Source organism: Pogona vitticeps, chromosome 2, assembly GCF_051106095.1.
Source record: "Pogona vitticeps strain Pit_001003342236 chromosome 2, PviZW2.1, whole genome shotgun sequence".
NCBI classification, from domain to species: domain Eukaryota; kingdom Metazoa; phylum Chordata; class Lepidosauria; order Squamata; family Agamidae; genus Pogona; species Pogona vitticeps.
In genome coordinates, this window is record NC_135784.1 from 6756180 (window position 1) to 6767580 (window position 11401).

The 11401-nt window shown below is 41.8% G+C and overlaps 1 long non-coding RNA gene across 1 annotated transcript in view; it reads right to left on the reverse strand.

Moving 5' to 3' along the window:
• LOC144587339 (uncharacterized) overlaps positions 1-10869 on the reverse strand; it is a 251289-nt gene extending 240420 nt beyond the window's left edge. The window contains exon 1 of the long non-coding RNA XR_013542499.1: positions 9521-10869. This is a non-coding gene — a long non-coding RNA (uncharacterized LOC144587339). The remainder of the gene's footprint in view (positions 1-9520) is intronic.
• Between the last annotated feature and the right edge of the window lie 532 nt (positions 10870-11401).

Sequence of the window (11401 nt, forward strand, 5' to 3'; positions counted from 1 at the left end):
TATTCAGTAAGAACATTTCTGGTTTAAAGGTATTTTTAATTGTGTTGTTTCTTGGATAATATCTTTTTTATCTGTCTCCAAAATCATTTTACTCTGATACATACCCACCACCTATGCAAAAAAGTCCCAAGTTGCTGACTGTAGTTATCATTCCACATTTGAATCCAATCATCTACATCTATATTATAGCCAAAATTTTGTACCCATTTCATCATCACTGCTTTCAGCCTTTTGTCCTCTAAATTATTTTCTAACAAAAAATATGCAATTTTTTGTATAATCTTATCACTAGTATAAATCCACGGCTCATCCACCTCAACCTTCCTCTCGTTAAAACCCATTATTTTATCTTTCTTAAATCTTGATTCTAATTTTAGCATTGCCCACCAATTTGTCGATAGACCCATTTCCTTCTTCTCCTGTATATTTTTTTAATTGATGCTCTTTTTCTGCTGCAGGCATTCAAGGGAAATTTGGACACCCACCTGGCAGATATCCTTTGATTTGATGTTCTTGCCTTGAACATGCAGTTGGACTCAATGGCCTTATAAGCTCCTTCCAACTTCATTATTCTATGACTCCAATTCACTCATTGTAAAAATTGCAACTTCTCTCAAAATCAAGACAAAAAAAACTTAAAGGCCCCAAAAAGTCAAAATCTAGAAAAGTTTTAAAAAGTACAATGTGATTGTGAATCAAATGCTTATTCTTCCTCTGTTGTTGATATTGCTTTATCCAGAGAAAGGTGGTGTATAAATAGAACAAATACCATCTTTTCAGTGTATAAGACTATACTTTTGTCTAAAACCTTTAGACTAAAAATTGAGGGTCTTATACACGGAAGTAAGCTGAGGAGAGAAAATAAGTGGAGGGGAAAGCAGGGATCAAGTCATCCTGCAGCACTTTGATCCCTTTCCCCCTACACTTGCTAAGCCCCACTTAGATTTCTTAATTTCAGATTAGAAAAGTGGGGGGTGTCTTATACATGGGGGCATCTTATACATAGAAAATATGGTAATAAATAGGAGCTGTCAAGTTAGAAGTGACTTACAGTGATCCTAACAGAGCTTTCAAGGTAAGTGATGCCAGCTCCTTCCGTCTCCGAGGAGAACAGAACAAGCCGGGAATAGAGAGATTCCGGAGCTCAGTCAGTTCTTATGTGGCTAAGGTGAGCCCAAACTCCGCCAGGAAACTGCACTGAAGCCCCTTCCTCAAGTCTACCCCCTTTTTAAGAAATAGAAAGAAACACAACATAAACCATGAGCTAGAACTCAGGTAAATTATGGGCTCTATGGTAGCAAACACATGGCCAATTATTAGGTAGCAAAATAATTATTCAGGCTATTCTGTTCAAGAGACCAACACATGAGATCTCAAACATTACTGTTTTATTAAGAAATTATAGTTCTAGATAGAATTCAGTTTATTGCAAAATAAGGCATTTAGTAACATTTCCAATCAAGACATTAGAATACTTCACAAACTCCAGCTAAAACAACAACAACAACAACAAAAGAAATGAATACTAATCTATAGTTAAGGATTGCATAGCCTTCCTTCTCTTAAAGAAAACTACATTCTTACGTATCCAGGAATTCCATAGTCCATCAGGAATGGTAAAGTCCATTATAGTCCATCAGGTCCATGTTAGGGAAAAGGCTCCATTTCAGGAAAAAGAATCCATTTTAGAAAAAAGGCTCCTCTTCTCTCTGCAACACTCCATTTTACAACTTAAGACTCCACTACCCCCCTTCTCCTTCTTCTTCAGGATAACCAATCAGGAACAAGCAAAGAATGTCTTGTCCCACCCTAGATTCACATGAGACTTTGCAGGTGTTATTATGTTAGTGGTAGAAATGTTATGACTACCAGAATTTCTGCTCTTCGGCCGTCCTAGCAACCAGATAAGGACTGAGAGCTAGGGAGTCGAAAACAGCATCTGTGAAATTCCTTTCACAGACACAGACTTTGATTCAAAATGGATGCCATTAAGACAATTACATGACTACATAACCCATTCTAATAAACACACTATAGCTTCAAAAACACATATCATTACAAGTGAGATGCTAAAGAAGTGGTTTTACCAATTCTACTATCCCAGTGAGTTTCCACTGCTGAACTGGGATTCAAATCCTGGTTTCTGTGATCCGAGTCCATCACTCTATCCAATACACCACACTGGGTATCTTTGACCACTTCCCTTTCATTTCTCGACCTTCTGCCTGTCTTCTTTCCATTTGCCCCTAAAATTATTTTCTGTTGGTTAATGGCAAGTTGGGAGAAAAGGCATTGCACCACTTTTCTTGATTGCCAAAGAGTAATTTATCCTCTTGTTTGGAGGTGCACAGCTTGACGCATTAGGGCTTATGTTCAGGGGATGTTTTATTTTACAGTCATGTCATCTTCTGGTTGCTGCACAATGCTGCACAATGGTGGAGGCCAGGGTTTTACTTAACTAGGGCTTATTTTTGGGGTAGGGCTTGTATTATGAGCATCCTGAAAAATCATACTAGGGCTTATTTTCAGGTTAGGTCTCATTTCTGGGGAAACATGGTAACATTTGGACCTGATCAACAGATTGTATTGACAGAATGAGTTTTGGAAAAAAGGAATAAGTAGACAGTTTGCATTCAAATCTGTCTCTTTTTATTGCCATTTAAAAATAGACAACAGGAGAGGAAGTGACAGAGGTGCGGTATTACCAGGATACACCAGGTGGCACTAACAGTAGAAAACTTCCCTGAGAGATGAAGACGCCAAACAATATGTAGTGTTGATAGAAGAATAGTTGTATTATTTACAGGATACAGTGGGGTCTTGACTTAAGAACGGCCCGAGTTAAGAACATTTTGACTTACAAACCACTCTCATAGGAAAATATTGACTTGACTTACATACTTAGATTTGAGTTACGAACTGAAAAAACCCCACGTGGGAGGCAGGGAAAGTGCAAAATTTGAACTTTCAGTTAACTGTTGGCAAGTGAAAAGGGTGCCTGTCTGCTTCCTCACTCCTCCCAGTGTTTAGAGAGTGTATTGGGAGACAGTCTTCAGACTGCCTGGTACTGTATTGCCTGGACTGTATTTTCCCTGCCTTCCCTGAACCTTTCTTGACCTAAGAAAAAAAGAAACAAAATATCCCCCTATAGCGGTCGAAGGCAGAATAGCAGCTTCCCATTAGTTTCTATGGACGGAAAAGAGCAGATACAGATCAAATGGTTTTCAATGCATTCCTATGGGAAATGCAGATTTGACCTGAGAATTTTTTGACTTGAGAACCGCCTTCCAATACGGATTAAGTTCTCAAGTCAAGACCCCACTGTATATACACAAATATACAGCTTAGTCCTTGTTTCCAGTCCGAGGTCATGCACAGCAGTTTATCCTTACACATGCTTGCTGTTACCCCTGAGTCAACAATCCATTCTTCATGGTGGCTGGAGTTATCAATAGTCTCCGTCAGGTGTGATGCATCTCTATTATGTCTTGTTTGTTTTCCTTTTCTCTTCTTAAATTTACAACTTTTTATCAGATGTCATCTGGAATCACAGGCAAAACATCGCCTCCCAGGATGAATGTTTACAGCTGCAACTTTCTCCTCCTCTCTTTCATTCGGCTTGGTACTTTGATTAGAGGGTTTTGAGTCACGTTGTTATCTTTTCTCTTCTGTTCCTCCTCCAAAAGCCTACTTGTTATATTTAATACTGTCAGTTCAGCTTGTGGAAGAACCTCTAAATTGGATACAAATTGGTCATATGTTTTATCTAATGAAGAGAGAATTATGAAAGCTTCTTGTAGCTCTGTAAATATTATATATTTCTCTCTTAAGTCCATTAGCATTGTTTTCAGTACAGTGGGGTCTCGACTTACGAACTTAATCCGTATTGGAAGGTGGTTCTTAGGTCGAAAAGTTCGTAGGTCGAATCTGCATTTCCCATAGGAATGCATGCGTCGTCGTTTAGTTGTTTAGTCATGTCCGACTCTTCGTGACCCCATGGACCAGAGCACGCCAGACCCTCCTGTCTTCCACTGCCTCCCAGAGTTGTGTCAAATTCATGCTGTTAGCTTCGATGACACTGTCCAACCATCTCATCCTCGGTCGTCCCCTTCTCCTCTTGCCTTCACACTTTCCTAACATCAAGGTCTTTTCCAAGGAGTCTTCTCTTCTCATGTGATAGCCAAAGTACTGGAGCCTCAGCTTCAGGATCTGTCCTTCCAATGAGCACTCAGGGTTGATTTCCTTTAGAATTGATAGGTTTCTTCTCCTTGCATTCCAGGGGGCTCTCAAGAGCCTCCTCCAGCACCACAATTCAAAAGCATCAATTCTTCGGTGGTCACCTTTCTTTATGGTCCAGCTCTCACTTCCATACATCACTACAGGAAAAACCATAGCTTTGACTATGCGGACTTTTGTTGGCAAGGTGATGTCTGCTTTTTAGGATGCTGTCAAGGTTTGTCATCGCTTTCCTCCCAAGAAGCAAGTGTCTTTTAATTTCGTGGCTGCTGTCTCCATCTGCAGTGATTATGGAGCCCAAGAAAGTAAAATTTGTTACTGCCTCCATGTCTTCGCCTCTTTCACCCTCATTACAAGGTTCCTTAATTCCTCCTCACTTTCTGCCATCAGAGTGGTATCATCTGCATATCGGAGGTTGTTGATATTTCTTCCGGCAATCTTGATTCCGGCTTGGGATTCCTCCAGTCCAGCCTTTCGCATGATTTATTCTGCATATAAGTTGAATAAGCAGAGGGACAATATACAGCCTTGTCGTACTCCTTTCCCAATTTTGAACCAATCAGTTGTTCCATATCCAGGAATGCATTGAAAACCATTTAATCTGTATCTGCTCTTTTCTGTCCATAGAAACTAATGGGAAGCTGCTATTCCGCCTTCTGCCACTAGAGGGGGATATTTTTTCTTTTTTTTTTCCCTTATGTTCAGGAAACGAGGAGGAAGGCAGGGAACAGTTTGCAAAGCACTTTAGAAATCTTTTTTTTCAACGAAGCCAATTTTAAATCATGTTTTAAAGCATGTTGTGCTGATTTTTTCAGCACAAAGACACACAGGCAGGCTTTTTAGGTGCTGAGCAAGCCTCCCCAAAACTCTTCAGAGCCAGCCGATCAGCTGATAGGCGGGGAGAGGAGAGGGCAGGAAGGGGGGGAACACAAAATGGCTGCCAGGCTCCCTTCTGGTGTGGTCTTTTAGCTGTTTCTTTTTCCTGCTGTTTGGGGGCTACCAAGGCCTGGTAAGTGACTTCCTTTTATTTATTTTTAAGTTTCTGACCCTTTCCCCCCCTCCAGAAGCCTCTAAGGGGAGGGGGCACTTTTTTTCCTGTTCGTAACTCGAGGGAAGTTCGTATGTCGAGTCCTTATTTCCCCTATAGGGCGGGTTCGTAAGTTGAATTGTTCGCAAGTGGGGTCATTCGTAAGTCAAGACCCCACTGTATTTCTAAATGTTGTAACATACTCCCACCAGTTTGTAATCTAGTACGAAAGAGTTTTCGTGCAATTTGGATTTGGCTTCCAACGCTGACTCTTACAAAGAGTCCCGTTAAATCCTCCCATGCCTGCTTTGCAGAAGTTTGTCGTCTAAGATGGATTAGGAGACGGTCTTCTAGAGTCAACCCAATTATTGCAAGTGCTTTAGAATTTTGTTTCTTTTTTCTTTCATTCCGCACAGCTGCTGGATTCTCAACAATGTCCCACAATGACTCTTTTTGTAGAACTGGACTTTCTGCTGCCAAGTGGAGTAGTTTTCTCCATTTAGCTTCTTAATGCTCAGTCCTGACATTAACATTTCACTTGCCATTTTCACAGACTGTAGACAAAACTGTTTTTACTCACTTCTGCTTGTACACTTCTTGGCTCTCTCCTTCTGGATTTCACTCAGGTCAGCAATCTCTTTAGTAGCTTCCTGGTCATATACCTGGACACATACCTGGGCCCATAACTATTGACAGAGGTGCAGTATTACCAGGATACACCAGGTGGCACTAACAGTAGAAAACTTCCCTGAGAGAAACAATATGTAGTGTTGATAGAAGAATAGTTGTATTATTTACAGGATGTATACACAAATATACAGCTTAGTCCTTGTTTCCAGTCCAAGGTCATGCACAGCAGTTCAACAGGGTTCAATGCATAAATCAGGGTCAAAGTCCTTGTAAATTAGTTCAGTAGTCATTTACCATATGAGCAGTCCTGAAGCCAAAGTTGTTCTTCCAATAAGCATGAAGACACAGCTTCTTCCAGGATCTCTCCAACACAGCACCATGACAACAGCAACACAACACCAACCAACCCACAGAGTGTGTGTGCTAGGTCTGCTAGCTTTATTTCAGGATTATCCAATCCTGAGATTTCTTCCTCTGCTGTCACAATTAACTCTGCTGTATAAATTCTAGCTATACATATTTCTACAGCTCTGATCCTAACAAATACTTATAGAATTGTATTCAACAATTCCACCAGATTTAATTTAAACCTGTCAGGAAGCTTCTGCGGCTGGAGTCATTGGCTTTAATTGCCTGGACACCAATTGAACTGGGTCTAGTGGCTTAAAACAATGGCAACTCAGTTTGAGCTCAGATGTTGCTAAGAGTTAATAATAATAATATAATTTATTGTCATTGTAAGTATATACATAGTATACCATACAACGAAATTCATAAGATAAGATAAGATAGCCGAACAGGCTTCAAAAGCCTCCTGAAAGAATAGTAGATTCAACAGCCTCTTAAAATCTGGAAAGCAAAAGAGAGAAGAGCACTGAACATGAGAGAGATTGATCCAAGAAAGGAATCCACTCTTTTGCTTTTCCAGGATCTGAGCAGGACTGTTAACAGTAGGATTCAGGTCAACCTAACTAGCATTAGCTAGGTATTATTTTCTCCATTCTCCATCACCTCTCTCCTCCTTCAGACTTCCACTAAGCCCATTCATACCAACTATATTTAGCGTTATCAGGATATTCTCTTACCTTTCCTCCAACCTGTGCCATGAGTAGATCACTAATTTCACACCATTCAGCTCCAAATGTGTCAACAGAATCACAGAATAGTGAAGTTGGAAAGGGGGCCTAGAAGGCCATCAAGTCCAACCTCCTGCTCGAAGCAGGAATACAAATCAAAGCATATATGCCAGGTGGTTGTCCAGGTTTTTCTTGAATGCCTCCAGTGTTGGAGCACTCACCAACTCGTGAGATAACTGGTTCCCTTGTCATACCGCTCTAACAGTTAGGAAGTTTTTCCTGATAGTCAACCAAAATCTGGCTTCCTTTAACTTGAGCCCTTTGTTATGTGTCCTGCACTCCGGGAATATAGAAAACAGATCCTCTGTATGACAGCCTTTCAAATATTTGAAAAGTGTTATCATATCACTCCCCAGACTTCTTTTCTCAAGGCTAGACATGCCCAATTCTTTCAGCCTTTCCTCATAAGGCTTGGTTTCCAGCCCCCTGATCATCCTTGTCGCCCTCCTCTGAACTTGTTCAATTTTGTTAGCATCCTCCTTGAAGTCGGGTAGTTTGGGCTCATCAGCCTTAGAAGGCAGCCCATCTAGAAGGAAAACTCTGATTTTAAACCTCCACTGCCTTGTGGCTATATCCACTGATGGAAAAGGCTTCAGGAGTTAACCTCGAGGCAAAATCTGGAGCTGTAGTCCTGGACGCAGTTCGTGTCATTCTGCCAACTCCTGCGACATCGCTGGAACCAGTTGTATTGGCTCTTGCCTCTCCATTGGACTATTTCAGTGATGTGGAGTGGGGGGATTTGCTGCTTGGTAACAGCTTATCCTCCATATTATTTTACCCAAGCCTCGTGGTGTGGAAGGACTCTCCATCTCCTCCATACAGAGCACATTACCATAGTCTCTCGAGACTGGAGGATGCCTAACTAAAATTAACTAACACTCCTTGAAGTCTGTCCACAACTGGACACAGTCCTCAAGGTGAGGCCTAACCACTGCTGAATAAAGGGGGACTAATACCTCACAAATATTGGCTTTCAAAGCTGTAAGCTGCCTTGGTTCCTTTTCAAAGAGAAAGGAGGGATAATTTTTTTTTTTTACTTCTATACCAATCATCTGGCTACAAGGCCACTCTGGGCAGTTTACACATAGATAGATAGATAGATAGATAGATAGATAGATAGATAGATAGATAGATAGATAGATAGATAGATAGATAGATAGATAGATAGATAGATAGATAGATAGATAGATAGATCCATCCATCCACCCACCCACCCACCCACCCACCCATCCATCCATCCATCCATCCATCCATCCATCCATCCATCCATCCATCCATCCTCTTTTCTCAAGGATAAATATGACCAATTCTTCCAGCCTTTCCTCCTAAGGCTAGGTTTCCAGCCCCCTGACCATCCTTCTCGCCCTCCTGTGAACCTGTTTCAACTTGTCAGCATCCTTCGTGTGGTGTCCAGAACTGGATAAGGATTAAGATGATAACCAGTGCTGAATTAGAAGGGGCACCTCGTGGGATCTGGAAACTCTATTTCTATTAATGCAGCCTAAAATAGCACTTGCCTATTTTGTAGCCACATCACACAGTTGGCTTATGTTCAGCTTGCAATCTACAACAATTCCAAGATCTTTCTCGCTCATAGTTTTGCTGAGCCAGGAATCCCCCATCTTGCAACTGTGCATTTGGTTTTCTTTTTCCGAGCTGCATTTATCCCTGTTGAATTTCATTATGTTGTTTAAATTGCATCATTCCATTTGACTCCCCAGTATCCTGACGGATCTTCAGTCCTTCTGCCTTTCTCTCTAAAACAATAAAGGGACCCACAGAAGGAATATTTCTGGTAGGGTGTGTGTCTGTGTGCCCCTTCATGGATTGCTGCCTTATCGTGGCGAAGGGGCTTGAGTAACTCAGAGAAGCTATGGGCTAAGCCGTGCAGGGATACCCAAGGCGGACAGGACATAGTGGAGAGTTCCGACTAAACACAATCCACCTGGAGTAGGAACTGGCAATGCCACTCCAGTATCTTTGCCAAGAACACCCCATGATCAGAAACAAAAGGCTAAAAGATATGACGCTGGAAGATGGGCCCATCAGGTCGGAAGGCGTCCAACATGCTACTGAGGAAGAGCGGAGGAAGAGTACAAGTAGCTCCAGAGCTAATGAAGTGGTTGGGCCAAAGCCAAAAGGACGTGCCTGGAAGTGAAAGGAAAGTCCAATGCTGCAAAGAAAAATACTGCATAGGAACCTGGTATGTGGACGTGCCTGGAAGTGAAAGGAAAGTCCAATGCTGCAAAGAAAAATACTGCATAGGAACCTGGTATATAAGATCTATGAACCTTGGGAAACTGGAGGTGGTCAAACAGGAGATGGCAAGGATAAACATCGACATCCTCGGCATCAGTGAACTAAAATGGACAGGAATGGGCAAATTCAGCTCAGATGATTATCATACAGTATCTACTACTGTGGGCAAGAATCCCGTAGAAGGAATGGAGTCATAGTCAACAAAAGAGTGGGAAAAGCTGTAATGGGATACAATCTCAAAAATGATAGAATGATGTCAATACGAATCCAAGGCAGACCTTTCAACATCACAATAATCCAAGTTTATGCACCAACCAGCATTGCTGAGGAGACTGAAATTGAACAATTCTATGAAGATTTACAACACCTTCTAGAACTGACACCAAAGAAAGATGTTCTTCTCATTCTAGGGGACTGGAATGCCAAAGTAGGAAGCCAAGAGATAAAAGGAACAACAGGGAAGTTTGGCCTTGGAGTTCAGAATGAAGCAGGACAAAGGCTAATAGGGTTTTGTCAAGAGAATAAGCCCGTCATCACAAACACTCTTTTCCAACAACACAAGAGGCGACTCTATACATGGAAATCACCAGATGGGCAATATCGAAATCAGATTGATTTTATTCTCTGCAGCCAAAGATGGAGAAGCTCTATACAGTCAGCAAAAACAAGACCTGGAGCTGACTGCGGCTCTGATCATCAGCTTCTCGTAGCAAAATTCAAGCTTAGACTGAAGAGAGTAGGAAAAACCACTGGGCCACTGAGGTATAATCTAAACCAAATCCCTTATGAATACACAGTGGAAGTAAAGAACAGATTTAAGGAACTAGATTTGGTGGACAGAGTGCCTGAAGAACTTTGGATAGAGGCTCGTAACATTGTCCAGGAGGCAGCAACAAAAACCATCCCAAAGAAAAGGAAATGAAAGAAAGCAAAGTGGCTGTCCAATGAGGCCTTAGAAATAGCAAAGAGGAGAAGGGAAGCAAAATGCAAGGGAGATAGGGAAAGTTACAGAAAATTGAATGCAGACTTCCAAAGAATAGCAAGGAGAGACAAGAGGGCCTTCTTAAATGAACAATGCAAAGAAATAGAGGAAAATAACAGAAAAGGAAAAACCAGAGATCTGTTCAGGAAAATTGGAGATATTAGAGGAACATTTTGCACGAAGATGGACATGATAAAAGACAAAAATGGGAGGGACCTAACAGAAGCAGAAGATGTCAAGAAGAGGTGGCAAGAATACACAGAGGAATTATATCAGAAAGATTTGGATATCCTGTACAACCCAGACAATGTAGTTGCTAACCTTGAGCCAGACACCCTGGAGAGTGAAGTGGGCCTTAGAAAGCCTGGCTAACAACAAGGCCAGTGGAGGTGATGGCATTCCAGTTGAACTATTTAAAATCTTAAAAGATGATGCTGCTAAGGTGCTACATTCAATATGCCACTAAGTTTGGAAAACCCAACAGTGGCCAGAGGATTGGAAAAGATCAGTCTACATCCCAATCCCAAAGAAAGGCAGTGCCAAAGAATGCTCCAACTACCGTACAATTGCACTCATTTCACACGCTAGCAAGGTTATGCTCAAAAGAGCCTTGTGGTGCAGTGGTTAAAACGCTGTACTGCAGCTAAAACTGTGCTCACGACCTGGGGTTCAAATCCCAGGTAGCCGGCTCAAGGTTGACTCAGCCTTCCATCCTTCCGAGGTCGGTAAAATGAGTACCCAGCTCGCTGGGGGGGCAATGTGTAGCCTGTATAATTAAATTGTAAACCGCCCGGAGAGTGCTTGTAGCGCTATGGGGCGGTATATAAGTCCAAAAAAAAAAAAAATCCTGCAAGGTAGGCTTCAGCAGTATGTGGACCGAGAACTCCCAGAAGTACAAGCTGGATTCCGAAGAGGCAGAGGAACTCGAGACCAAATTGCTAACTTGCACTGGATTATGGAGAAAGCCAGAGAGTTCCAGAAAAATATCTACTCCTGCTTCATTGACTATGCAAAAGCCTTTGACTGTGTGGACCACAGCAAACTATGGCAAATTCTTAAAGAAATGGGAGTGTCTGACCACCTTATCTATCTCCTGAGAAACCTATATGTGGGACAGGAAGCAACAGTTAG